The sequence below is a fragment of the Hemitrygon akajei genome, chromosome 20 (genome assembly GCF_048418815.1).
Source record: "Hemitrygon akajei chromosome 20, sHemAka1.3, whole genome shotgun sequence".
Lineage (NCBI taxonomy): Eukaryota > Metazoa > Chordata > Chondrichthyes > Myliobatiformes > Dasyatidae > Hemitrygon > Hemitrygon akajei.
The window spans coordinates 47524859-47539344 of NC_133143.1; the positions used below are offsets into that span (position 1 = coordinate 47524859).

The window sequence follows — 14486 nt, forward strand, 5'->3', positions numbered from 1 at the left end:
CTTCTTTATAAAAAGAAAGGTGGGGGTCTTTGTTCCTGCATCGATTATCGTAGACTCAATAAAATTACCATTAAGAACCAGTACCCTCATTCCATGACTTCCAAAAGTGCCCTAATATTCTCCAAACTGTGCTTAAACATAGAAACATAGAAAACCTACAGCACAATGCAGGCCTTTTGGCCTACAAAGTTGTGCCGAACTTGTCCCTACCTTAGAAATTACTAGGCTTACCTATAGCCCTCTATTTTACTAAGCTCCGTGTACCTATCTAAAAGTCTCTTAAAAGACCCTATCGAATCTGCCTCCACTACCATTGCCAGCAGCCCATTCCATGCACTCACCACTCTCTGAATAAAAAACTTACTCCTGATCTCTCCTCTGTACTCGCCAGCACCTTAAACACCTCCAACCAAGACCTCAACGGTGGAAATGGCAGACAAAAGCTGCAACAAATCCATCAGCTCCAATCGTTGTGGTTTCCATGCCATTGGAATCAGTTGGTTGATTTGTGAAGTATCATGTGCTTCTTGGAGTGCAACATCAAGTACACGTTAAACAAATACACGCACAGGCGTCTTCGCTCTGTGGGCCACAAAGCCAAGATTGGACTTATAAGCCACTTGAGAGCCCATAAATAGATCAACGGAACGAAGATCATTATCCTCGACCTCGAGGGATAGCCACCACCACCACCACCACAATGAAACCTGCGTCCTCTTGTGGCAACCATTTCAGCCCTGGGGAAAAGCCTCTGACTATCCACATGATCAATGCCTCTCATCATCTTATACACCTCTATCAGGACACCTCTCATCCTCCATTGCTCTAAGGAGATAAGGCCAAGTTCACTCAACCTATTCTCATAAGGCATGCTTGTTTACCTTGATGAAATCATCACTTTTCCTAATGACCCCATGACCACGCCTGTCACATTCAATCAGTCCTTCAGAGTCTCCTTGAAAGCTAGCTGTTCTGCAAGTAAGAAAGAATGCCAGTTCCATACTTAAGCCATTTCCCTCCTGGGTTATGTCCTTCCACCACTAGGTGTAACCACGGAACCAGTGAAAGAGTGCACATTTGTTGAATGGCTCCGGCTGTGCACCCTCTAAAGGCTTCACTGCTTCTCAATCTTCTCCAACTTCTACTACCATTTTATCAGCAACAACAGCCAGAACACTGCTCCTCTCACTTTCCTTATCAAATCACCATATTTTTCAGGAGCTCAAGAGATGCGTCACCATGGCTCCCATTCTCTACCAAACAAACCCCTATGGACCTTTTGTGGTAGAGGTGAATGCATCTGCTATGGAACCCAGGACCATCCTCTCCCGGTGAGGAATGGATGGAGAAATACACCCTTGTGCCTTCTTCTCATGCAAGTTCAATTCTACACAGCACTATTAAGGAGTAGGTGACAGGGAGCTACTCACCTAGAGGAATGGAAACATTGGCTGGTGGGAAATGTCAAGCCCTTCCTCCACCACCAGAACATACAACAGACCTGCCAACAGAACCAACATTGGGCCCTCTTCTTTGAGCAACTCAACTTCATCATGTCCTACTGACTCAGTTCCAAGAAAACTAAGATGGTTGCCCTCTCACAACAGTTCAACCCAACTGAAATGGAAATTGGCTCTCAGCCCATCAATCAATCTTCACAGATCCTCACCATCATCATCTGGGATCTTGAGAGTCAGATCCAGCAGATCTACAGCACAAGCCTGGTCCGACTGACATACCTGACCATCGCACCTATGTGCCAGTGGCCACACACTCTGAAACACCCCTGTGAGCCCACTGCTCACCCCTCTTGGGCCATCCTAGTGCACGATGAACTCTAGATTTTCTGCGATGTTGGTTCTGATGTTCTACCGTGACCACAGATGTATGTCAGTTTGATGCTGCCTACCTGTAATGTCCCCAGTCCAATTCCTCCTACCAGCACCCTTAGGCTCCAGTAGCCTGATGACTGTGTTCCCACATCACCATGGATTTCGTCATGAGTTTGCAGCCTTCCAATGAGGCCATGGTTATCATGACACTGGTGGTCTGGTCCTCCAGGAAGCCCACTTCATTACCCTCCCCAAACTTTCATCAGCCGCTGAGATGGCGGACTGGGGTTGACTGCAAGATGTAGTTTGCCTCTATGGCTTCCCTCAAAACATTGCGTCAAGAAGGGGCCCACTTCTGGTGAGCCATCTGCTCCTTCCTCCACACCTCAGTGAGTTTTCCCTCTGGCTATCATCCGCAGACGAACAGTCGGTCAGAAAGAGCCAGTTACCAAGTGGAGAAATATCTGCGATGTATCACTGCCTCTAAACATTCCACATGAAAGAAATATCTGCTCTGGGCCAAACTGTCCCAAAATGTACATACCTCATCTGCCACAGGTATGTCACCTTTTGAAGTGCTTCATGGCTACCAACCCCTGTTGTTCTCCATGGAGAATCCAATGGTGGAGGTCCCATCTGGAAGGCCCCTGGTTTGCTGGTGCTGGAATGCTTGAAAGAGAGTACAGAAAGCCATCCCAGCTGCCAATCATACCTTCTACAACCAGGCTAACCACCATCAGCACCCAGCCAGACTGCTCCGACCTTGCCACTGTGTCTGGCTGTTCAGCTGAGATCTGTCCCTGTGCACTAACTCCTGCAAACTCTTGCCATGGTTCATTCATCCCTTTAAGATTACTCATTTCATCAGCTTGGTCACTTATTGTCTCTATCTGCCACCATCCCTCAACGTCACACTGCCCAGCGAGGTGTGTCAACATGCCCTGCCTCAAGCCCAGTGTCCATAGACCACTCGTAGAAACATAGAAAATCTACAGCACCATACAGGCCCTTCAACCCACAAAGTTGTGCCGAACGTGTCCCTACCTTAGAAATTACTAGGCTTACCTATAGCCTTCTATTTAACTAAGCTCCATGTACCTATCTAAAAGTCTCTTAAAAGACCCTATCATATCCACCTCTACAACCGTTGCCAGCAGCTTATTCCATGCACTCACCACTTTCTGTGTAAAAAACTTACCCCTGACATCTTCTCTGTACCTACTCCCCAGCACCTTAAACCCTTGTCCTCTTGTGGCAACCATTTCAGCCCTGGGAAAAAGCCTCTGACTATCCACATGATCAATGCCTCTCATCATCTTATACACCTCTATCAGGTCACTTCTCATCCTCCGTCGCTCCAAGGCGAAAAGGCTGAGTTCACTCAACCTATTCTCATAAGGCAGGCTCCCCAATCCAGGCAACATCCTTGTAAATCTCCTCTGCACCCTTTCTATGGCTTCCACATCCTTCCTGTAGTGAGGCGACAGAACTGAACACAGTAGTCCAACTGGGGTCTTACCAGGGTCCGATATAGCTGCAACATTACCTCTCAGCTCTTAAATTCAATTCCACGATTGATGAAGACCAATGCACCATATGCCTTCTTAACCACAGAGATTCACTCAATTATCCTGAACCTGGAGCTCTGGAACCAAGGATAGTGGAAAATGGTCCAGTTCACAGTTGATAGATTCATTTTGTTGTGGATGGGGTGTGCATTACCGAGATGACTGAGAATAGCACAGCACTGAGGAGAGGTCTTGGGAGCTGTCCAGTTCCTTCTTGGATCCATTGTTCATTGAGGAGTTCCAATGGACCCATCTAGATCACCCTGGGCTGTTGGGGACCAACAGTCTCCACCCAGCTAACAGGGATTATCTGCCACTCATTTCCAACTCATCACCTGCTGCCTATTAAACCCTGCTCCTCATCCACAATCCTTTATTCACTAATTGAACCAGCCAGCCTCAACCAGTTGCTCTTCAGTTATCTTGTGTATTGTGTGGCCTCATCATGGCTTGTTATTTTGCAGTTTATTGGTAAAATGTTGATTACTGCCAAGTCATCTTTACTGCTCTACTTTTGGGTCAAGCCTTCTCTACATTTCATGACATGTATAATCAATCTATGTATATAAGCTATCTAATGTATTTATCTTGATTGTGTTTTTATAATTGTTTTCTTTATCTTAATGTATTTTTGTGCTGCATCTGATCCAGCTATTCTGTTCTCTTTTACATTTGTGTACTGCAAATGATATTAAACAATCTTGAATCCTTTACATTACAGAGGCTGCCTTGTACCTGATTATACAAATCCTACAAGAAGATCGCTTATCTCATTGGTTCAGAACTTTGGCACAGATTGTGGACCGATCTTCCTCCCAACAATATATTCCAAAGAGAAAATTCCGGCTACTGAGTGACGATAAAAGGAGCACTGCTTGCACATGGAAAACACAGAGGTGATGGCCTGGAATTTCTTCAGGCTGACATATAACCTGTGTCTGCATCCTGCCACCCTGCTGAGCCTGCAATCTTTTTGAGTGGACCTCCTGCAGTGAATTTCCACAATGCAGCCAGCTCCAATTTGTTCAACAAGGCTCTGCATAGGACTGAACATTCTGATCCTAAATCCTACAGCTCTGCCTTAGCTGCCAATAAAGCAACACCACCAACGGTAAAAGCTGTCTAAGAGTCTGAAATGTTGTGAGAGGATCATGCATGTATATTCAAAGATGTCTAAAGTCTATTTAAAATGAAACATACTATTAAAAATGAAAATAATTAACATTAGGATAATTAAAACAAATATTTCAAGCAATTAAATTAATTTGTTAAATAACTAATAAAAGCATAATTGTGCTCAAACTAATCAGTGAATGATTTCTCAGCATAAATCCTGAGTACCTGGAGATTACTGGCTCTGTGTCACTAAATTTAAGTTACAGGAAAGCAGTTGGAAAGAACACTGCAAGCATTTATGAAGAAGTTTAAGACTTCTGTTCCCCTACTCATCCAGAGAACTCAGAATCCTCTTGACAATTACTAAGTTGGTTATTTCACATTGAAATGGCAGCTCATTTCAGGAAATTCTAAGTGAAAAACAGAACACCATCCACCGTGCTCAATTACCTGACAATGTTGTGTGCTTTGTGTGTAGATTTAGTGACTCACAAGATAAACACTGCTCCTCCATTTGTGAAAGGGTCTGTAGTTTCCACATTTATCTCATCATTCACCTCACAATCGATAAAACCGGACTGGAACTATTTCAGCCTTGATTCGCAAGGACCTCCTGAGAAGACTTCAGTCTGAATTTTTCAATTTGGACAGAGACGGAGATGGCACAACTTGCTGATCTCAATAAAATTTGCCCCAAAGGAATTAAGAATCTCTGTGGCATTGATTTTTCACATTCCTGTGTAATTTTTAGGCTGGAGATTCAATAATGTATCAGCGATGTCAGATAAAATGATTTAATCAGGCAAGATGAATAGTCAAATGAGCAAACCAAGAAAAAGAACAATGGATTTCAATATGTTTTCCAATCATCCACTTATGGCCAGCAAACATGGGATAAAAGTAGTATATAAAAACATCATAAATCATATTTAATGAGAGAAAAATGTGATATTTTAAAAATAAAATTTAAAAAGATCATGGAACAATGGAATGATTAGCATTACATAAAATTGGACTTTGTTTGGCATGAACATTAAAATGCCAATATATATTACTTCATAAAGGGTAATATTTTCAATTGCTTTTACAGAGAGAAAAATCACTGATTCTATACTGACTGTATGGTAGGGAACAGAACGTCACTGAGAAGCAAGTTTTGGATCTCCATATTTAAGAAGCAGACAAAAGGTGTTACCCTCAGCTTTGCACATTAAAGATAATGATGAATGAAGATTTTAAACAATTAATGATTTTGTGCCGAGCATTCAGTCCATGATGACACATGAGTAGGTTCGTTAAACTCAACAACTGTTTTTATTGTAAAACAAAGCACAAAAGCAGACCGGGAGCTATGACCCGGGGTGAGAACTCAACTTCCAAGCATGTTTGTGGGATGAAGTTCAGGTATCAGAGAGAACTTCAGAGTTACAGTTTCAACAACTTAGCAAACCTAATGACAACAGTGGCAATGGAACAACTGTTATAATAAAATCTCTGGAAGTATGTGTTAAAGCTGCAGCTGGTATGAATTATAGTCACAATTTTATGCATAATAATGAATTTGTCGCCAGGTGTAAAACTGCATCACAGAAGTTGTTACCATCTGATTTTAATTTATATTGATTTCAATGGAAGAATGTTGAAAATCTACCTTTTCAAATTAATTAGGGATCTTCAAGGAACAAGTACCTTTAACATCTAAGAAAGAATTACTGTAAGAGAATGAAATGAAGGTTAATGTCCTTTGTCACTGACACTGTGGTCAGTGCCTGATTTTGTTTACCAGTACATAATAATTCAATGAGTCATATAATGAAGCACTGTGGTGACAAATATGGATGGGAACACCATAGATTAGGCTCAGGTCAAATTATAGCTTCATGATTTTGCCTTTCATAGACACCTAAATGAACCATCCATGCTGAAGACCACTTCAGATATCAACTAAAGCACCACTACTGAGTCAGAAAAAAAAGACAAGGAGCTTTCTGGGGGAGGACAATGACATACTAGGCAACTAAGAGCGCACTACATAGACAGACTAACAACAGGCATGCAGCTGTTACAGTTTTTAAGTGTAAAATGGATAAGATCACATTAGCTCCACTGAACAATTGCCAGCTCAGCATGTGAACAGTGTCCCTGCACCTGTACAGGGATGTGTCCATGAAGAATTGATTACTAATTGCTATTCAGTCTGTCTTTGACTATATTCATGACCATATTGCAGTGGGATATGGTGGCAGAGATATGTTACATGGGTGGAATCCATCGACTGATAATCTAGAGACAGATGTCCAAAATCTTCCACAGCAACTGAGGATTTAATTGGTTTATTATCATCACATGTACCCAGATACAGTTATAGATCAACTCATTGCACAGTGCATAGAGCTAGAACAAGGTAAAACTGTAACAAAGCAGAATGAAGTGTACAAGCTATCGACAAAGTGCAGTGCATAAAAAAGATAAAGTGCAAGTTCATACTGGGATAGATTGTGAGGTCAAGAGCACATTTATCATACGAAACTTTTGTCTAAGAGTCTGATAACAGAGGGGTAGAAGCTGTCCTTGAGCTTGGTGGTATGGGCTTTTCCGGTTGTACCTTCTGCCTGATGGGAGAAGGAAGAGGGAATGCCGGGGGTGAGTGAGGTCTCTGTTTATGCTGGCTGTTTCACTGAGGCAGCAAGAAGTGTAGACAGAGTTCTATGAAGAGGAGGCTAGTTTCATGTTAAGTTGGGCTGTGTCCTCAACTCTGAGGGTTATTGCAGTCATGTGCAGAGCAGTTACCATACCAAGCAGTTATGCATCCAGGCAGAATGCTTTCTGTGGTGCACAGATAAAAATTGCCAAGAGGTGACAGGGACATGCCAAATTTCTTCAGCCTCCTGAGGAAGTAGAGACATTGGTGAGCTTTCTTGGCCTTGACATCAATACGATTGGACCAAGACAGGCTACTGGCGATGTTCGCATCTCGGACCATGAAGTTCTCAACCCTCTGAACCTCAACAGCTTCAATGTGGACAGGAACATGACTCCACCACTTGCCTTTTCTGAAGTCAACCACCAGCTCTTTTGATTAATTCAATTAATTATATCAATTTGGAATAAAAATGTTTGCAGCTCAAATCATGAAAGTGCCAGATTAATGTAAAAGAAATCTGGTTCATAGAGTGCTTTATCCTATGATCTTTCTGTAACTAATTTTGCACGTTAGTTCAAGGATCTGTTATGGAGAAGCAATAACAAATGCCGATCTTGCTCAATGAATACAAAAAGAAACAAAGATACTATTTGCATAACTAACAAAGTTTTGAGAAATAAGTTACTGTGCACAAATATTAAATCATCATAGAGTCTGCACATTTTAAGGTTCATTTAAAAGAAATAAAAATACTTCAATAAGTTGTTAAGGAGTGGGGTGATTATACCAAGATAGTGTGTGGTCACTAAGAAATACAACAAAACACAATGTTTTGAAATGTTCTGTGATCATGAAACATGGTTGCAAAATTGATCTCTGTTCAAGTGCAAGCTTCTGCTTGGTGACTGCACTCTGTCCTTTGGAGTTGTATGTTCATAGCTGGAAGTCCCAATTCAGGGACTTGAGCGTGTAATCCAGACTGACACTTCAATTCAGCAGTGAATAAATCAATATTCTTTATCACTATGATCACGCTGCTTCAAGAATTCATGGCTGAAGGATGTTCGTTGCAGATCAATACCACTCATAATTTCACAAAACAGACTCGACTTTCATACTTTGAGGACATTCCAAAATGCTAATAGAGGATTTTGATATGCATCTTCTGTTGAAATGTGGAAGCACATTTACACTTAGCGATCACCTTTCTGATTTCCTCATGAGGTCCGTTGCTGTGATTACCATACCACCTCTGTTCTTCTCCAAAATAGCTCTAAAGCATCTTTTACAACCACATCAGAAGGTAAAAACATTAAGGTTTGAACCAAAAGAAGCAAGCCTGACATTATAGCTACCTCTCACTATTAGACAGGAGCATCAGCTTGATTTTACTCTTCGAAGCAGAACTTAAACCTACAACCTTCAAACACAGGGAGAGGGGTGCCACCCACTGAGCTACAGCTGCTGCAACTGTGAGAAGCCCGATACGACTTCCAAACACAGCTGGTTATATCATCCTCCCTCTCAACCTTTAAATTGCTTTCTTCTCTCCCCTTCTGTTTCTTATTTCCTATTTGACACTTCTGTCTTTCCCATTCTTTGCATTGCTTGTTTTTCTATCTTTTTGTTAAGTTAGAGACCACTGGTATAATTTTCATAAAATCTGAGATGCCTTGCTGAACATCATTAATTCCCAGTTCAAGCAATTTATGATGCAACCATTATGCAATCTGAAGTGTGAACAAGAAGTCCACTTTACACCCTTTCCCGAATGCTTTCTGTTTTTCCAATCATTTCTGGGTCAGTACTTGTAATATTTTATTTCCAGTATAACAATGGTAACTTGCATTCATTCAGGCCCACTGAACATCAAGCTTATCGAGACATTTAGTGAGAAGATTATCAGCGTTTGTTTTTGCACTCAGACCCAGAAGGAGGAATCGAACAGTTGTCTGGTCAAAACAGTATGTTTTGAAGTAAAAGAGAGAAAGGGGAAAAGGCAAAGAGAGAGAAAGGAAGGTATAACGAGAGGTAGAGAGCAGGAGATAGGAATAAAAATAGAAGAAACTGCTGAAGCTGGGAATCTGAAACAAAACATTTTGACAGTTTGCTGAATGCTTCCAGTATTTTCTATTTTTAATATTGTTTTTAAATAAGCACAATTTTAAATAGATTTTAAGACAAAAATGTCAGTAAAGAAAGAAATGAAATAGTTCATGTCTGAATGCATGACTGACCGCCCACACCTTTTATCATCTTTTATTGCTGCTGTTTCACATGCTTATACCACTGCTTCTTTTATTATAATAGTGCCAGTAACATTATGCTGTCTTACCTGCACTTCACACTTTATGTCAACCTGTCAATCTGCAGGCCGTGCTACTCAGTGGCTTGTACTTTGTTACTCTATGTGCTGGATCATAGTTCTCTGTGCTTTGTGTGACAGTATGCACCTTGGACCCTGAGGAAAATGTTTTGTTTAGCCATATGCATATCTGTAGTTGAATGACAATAAAGTTGAACTTGAACTTAATTTGAAAACAGTATTGAATTCCTGTTGCCATTTAAATTACTTTAAACAATTTAATTGCTTGCACCTTTGCTTGTTGTGTTTCAACAGGAGCAAGAAAATCTACTGGAAGTATCTTCAATTATGTGAAAACATGGGATTATTGTCCAGAACATCAAAGTACGGTAGAAATAACTAAAGATGGTGATTTTGGAGGGTCAGTGGTGACTGAGGACTGGAAGAGAGCTGAACATCATTTTTCTGATCCTTCGGGTTAGAGCTTTCCTGTTCTGACACTATAAAAGAGAAAGCATTAATATTTTAAAAGAAGACATCTTAAACCTAAAAGCCATATATTTAAAGTGATGCTTAATGGTTTTGGCCTGAAGGGTTGACTGTACTCTTTTCCAAGATGCTGCCTGGCCTGCTGAGTTCCTCCAGCATTTTGTGTGTGTTGCTTGGATTTCCAGCAACTGCAGATTTTCTCTTGTTCCTATTTGAAAAGGATCTAGTGCTTTTAGGAGATGAATTTTTAGGACCTCTTCTCGGGCTTCTAGCTAGGTACAGTTAAATTACTTGTACCTGGCTGGAAGTTCAAGAAGAGTTTATTGATGCATATCTGTTGAAACTAGTATATGTCTTGCATTCTAATACCAAACAATGTCTTGCAACTTGACTTCCAAATGACTTGACTAATAGTGAGGCTGAGTTTGATATGAGCCCTCCCAAGAGGCTTCTAGTGGAAGCAAGTTTCCAAAAGGAATTAATACAGAACTACAGATTGAGACATCAACTGGCAGATAATAAGAAGCAGAAAGCAAACATCAATGAGGGGAGTTTTAATTGGGCAGTGACAGCCACAAGGGTCCTTCAGCAATCACGTTTTAATTAATGACTTCACTGAAAGCATTACAAATGAAAAGGATGAAACTAAGATGAAAAAAAATTGATTCTGACAGAAGAGAGATGAACGGCCATGGTATTTAGTATTGATAAAAATAGTTCAATGTATACCAATGCCGAATGAAAATCATTGAGAGACAGAACACAGAAAGAGGCCCATTGCCCAATTTAGTATACACCAATGATCAGCAACCAATTTGCACTAATCCTACATTAATCTATTTTATTCTCACCACTTTCTTCTTTAATCTTTCCAGAGTTTACAACACATCTACACACTAGAAGCAATTAACAATGGCCAGTTAAACCATAAGAATATAAGACATAGGAGCAGAATTAGGCCATTCAGCCCATCGAGTTTGCTCTGCCATTCCATCATGGCTGATTTATTATTCCTCTCAACCCTATTCTCCTGCCTTCTCCCCATAATCTTTGACACCCTTATTAACTTATGAATATACCCAGTGACTTGCCTCCACATCTGTGGCATTGAATCCCACAGATTTACCACACTCTGGCTATATAAATTCCTTCTCATCTCTGTTCTAAATGGTTATTTCTCTATTCTGAGGCTGTGCCCTCTGGTCCTAGACGTTCCCACTATAGGGAACATGCTCTCAACATTTCCTCTTTTTTTACAGCTGCGAGGAGCAAACATTGCTCTCAGTAGGGAATTTTTGCACGGCCTGGAAACTGCACAGCTCTTCAAGTGTTTCTTTTGTAATACGCACATCCAGTCAAACACAGACCGCAACTCACAACACAAGTAAACAATGTCAGTCAGTCAAAACGACTGACAGACACAATGACAAAAATAAAATGTCTTGGCTAGATGTCATTGGTGTTCAGTGGGCTGGTGTTTTTTAACAATGGGCTACTAACTTCTATTCTATCTTTCCTGTTACAATTTATAACAATGTTGTAATTTGAAACAGTGCAAAGTAAATGCATTGAAGCTTTAAAAGGTTTCTGAGTTAAGGTTGTGGTACATTTATTACTTGGGTAATATATGGATTATATTTTAAAATTAGATTAGGATAATTTGAAAATTATATTAACATTATATAAAAGCAAATTCCAGCTGCATAGCAAAAAGGCTACGTGCGCGGGAGCATTTCAGTTACTGTGTGGCCATGCAACCACACGGCTCACAGGCAGCAGTGTATATTCTCCACATCGACTCTATCTAGGCCAGTGGTTCCCAATGTGGGGCGTACGCCCCACAGGGGGGTAATTTGATTTTTAAGGGGGGCAATTTGAGAATGAGTTAATAACAGTGAATTTTTTCTAGTAAGTCTGTGTGAGTATGAGTGTGTGTGCGAGTTAATACATATGTGTATATACAGTATGCATACATAAAAATACTTGTGTGTATGTACATGTGTAATTGCGTATGTACTGTATATATAGTGTATCACCATCATTACAACCATCAAATGGCTTTCATAATTAAATTAATAAATTGACTGATGTAGGAAGGAACGAATGAACAAGTCCAAACGCGTAAGAAACTCGTACGAGGTCGCGCCAATGCTGCTTTTTGCAGTAGCTTTCGGTTCTTGGTGGTGTGAAGGTGTGTACATTGCGTCATCTCTTTTAAACGGTGTATCTGTCTTTGTATGCTGTAGAAACGAATCGGCATTGTTTTATTTATTTATTATTATTATTATTTTAAAATCACTTAATGTTCTTTTTTTTTACAATTTCTTAGTAATTTCTTCCTCAGAACTTTAACAGTCCTTTGGTTCTTTTATTTTTCTCTTTCATGAATGCCATGTTCTTTGGAAGCTTGTTTAAACCAAGTTAATGGTCTTTTAGGCTTCCTCCAGGTGAATAGGAGTTCACTTTTTGAATAATAAGAATTATATATCACCACAGGGGGCATCAGGATTTTAGAGGTGATTAGGTGGGGCATGGCCAAAAAAAGGTTGGGAACCACTGATCTAGGCCTTTCAATATTCAATAGGATTCAATTAGATCCTCCTTTTTATTCTAAACTCCAATGAATACAGGCCTAGAGCCATCAAAAACTCCTCATACATTCATCCTTTTGTTACTGGAATCATTCTCATATGCCTCCTCTGGACCCTCTCCAATGCCAGCACATATTTTCCTTGGATAAGGAGCCCAAAACTGCTCAAAGTCCTCAAAGCACGGTCTGAACAATGCCTTATAAAGCCTGAGCATGACATCCTTGATTTAATATTATAGTCCTCTCGAAATGCATGCTAACACTGCATTTGCCTTCTTTACAACTTACTAGCTAACCTTTCGGGATTCACGCACGAGGACACCCAAGTCCACTTGCACTTTAAGTTTCTGAATTTTTGCCACATTTAGAAAATTTTGTATGCCTTTATTCTTTCTACCAAGTTTAGGACCAGATGCCTCTCAACACTGTATTCCATCAGCCACTGCTTTACCCAAATCAACTGACATGTCTTCAGGATGTTTGAGGAAACAGAACCCTTGAGTGGAACTTCCACACAGTCACAGGGAGAATGTGCAGATTCTGTACATACAGCACCCAAGGTCAGGATGGAACCTAGGTGCCTGGCTCTATGATGTAGTAGCTGTACTAATTGTATTACTATGTCCCTCTATATGGGTACTATTTAATGTATTTAATGACAGGACCACCTAATCCACATGTAGACATTAGATCTTTTGCATTATATGAAAGCTTGTTGGTATTCAATGAAACAAAATAATTTATTTTTTTTAAAGTTATTATTGTAGAAAGCTTCCTGTTCACTGCATCATCCATCTTTGAGGACAACTCTCCACGCTGGACATTTCTTCTCACTACTTCTATCAGGGATCAGGCACAGGAGCAAAGAAGATACATACACAATGTTCTAGGACCAACATCTTCACCTCTGCCATCAGATTTCTGAATAGATTATGGACCCACAAATCCTATCTCACTATTCCTTTTCAGCATTATTTATTTTTTATTGTAACTTGCAGTGATTTTTTGACTAGTGCTGTACTCTGGCCACAGAACAACACCGTTCACAATATATGTCCATGAATATGATAAACTGTTAATAAAGCTGACTTTAATTCTATGAGCTATTATAAACTTACAAACTACAGATGCTTCAGGTATTGAAAAGAGAAAACTGTGAGTGACCTGACGGAAGTCTTGAAAATTACGTAAGGGTTAACAAGGAGACGCTCACAGAAGAGAATTTCCCCTAGTTTAGTAGATCAGAATTAAGGATAGTCACTAAGAAATCCAATGAGCAATTCAAAAGAAGTATCATTCATCTGAGTATGGTTAAAATGTGATATCGGGCATCTGAAGTCAATGGCATTAAATATTTTATAGAGGAAATTAGTTAGTTAAAGAGAAAGGAATGGAGAGAAATGCAAGGATTAGATTAAATGAAATGGAAAGAGAATAAATGACAATTGGCTTTTTCAGCTTAAGTGGAGTGTCTAGTTCTAGATACTTTATCCAAATAAATAATAAACATATGTAAAAATCATGCATTTAAAGTTGAGTATACTTACAATTTGAAATAAAAGTGGTGAGAGCTTTCTACCCATTTTGGAAGGGAACAATCCACTGTATAACTCCCAATGGCTCTGGAGATTACATTTGCCAGACACTCTGTTAACAGAGTAAAGTTTACTATTTTAAATGAAAGATTAATATATTACATGATATTAACAGGATTGTTGAGATTAATCTAACCACATATCTGGACATCAACAAGTCTATTTATTTTCAACAATCTAAAATTATTTGATTCTGCCTCCTGTTCAGCTGAAGTACCACAGAAACTCACCAGTCATGTCTTTGCTATGTCAAAATTTTAATACGCCAGTGGACTTCAGACCGAGTTCAATATCCCACCCACATAAACTAAAGTTTATCTATAACCCATCTCCATACATTATTAAGT

The 14486-nt window shown here is 39.9% G+C and overlaps 1 long non-coding RNA gene across 1 annotated transcript in view; it reads right to left on the reverse strand.

Annotated features, from left to right (window-relative positions):
• The window catches only part of LOC140713978 (uncharacterized), a 124849-nt gene extending 110654 nt beyond the window's left edge, over window positions 1-14195 (reverse strand). The window contains exon 1 of the long non-coding RNA XR_012095794.1: window positions 14092-14195. This is a non-coding gene — a long non-coding RNA (uncharacterized lncRNA). The remainder of the gene's footprint in view (window positions 1-14091) is intronic.
• Window positions 14196-14486: the final 291 nt, after the last annotated feature.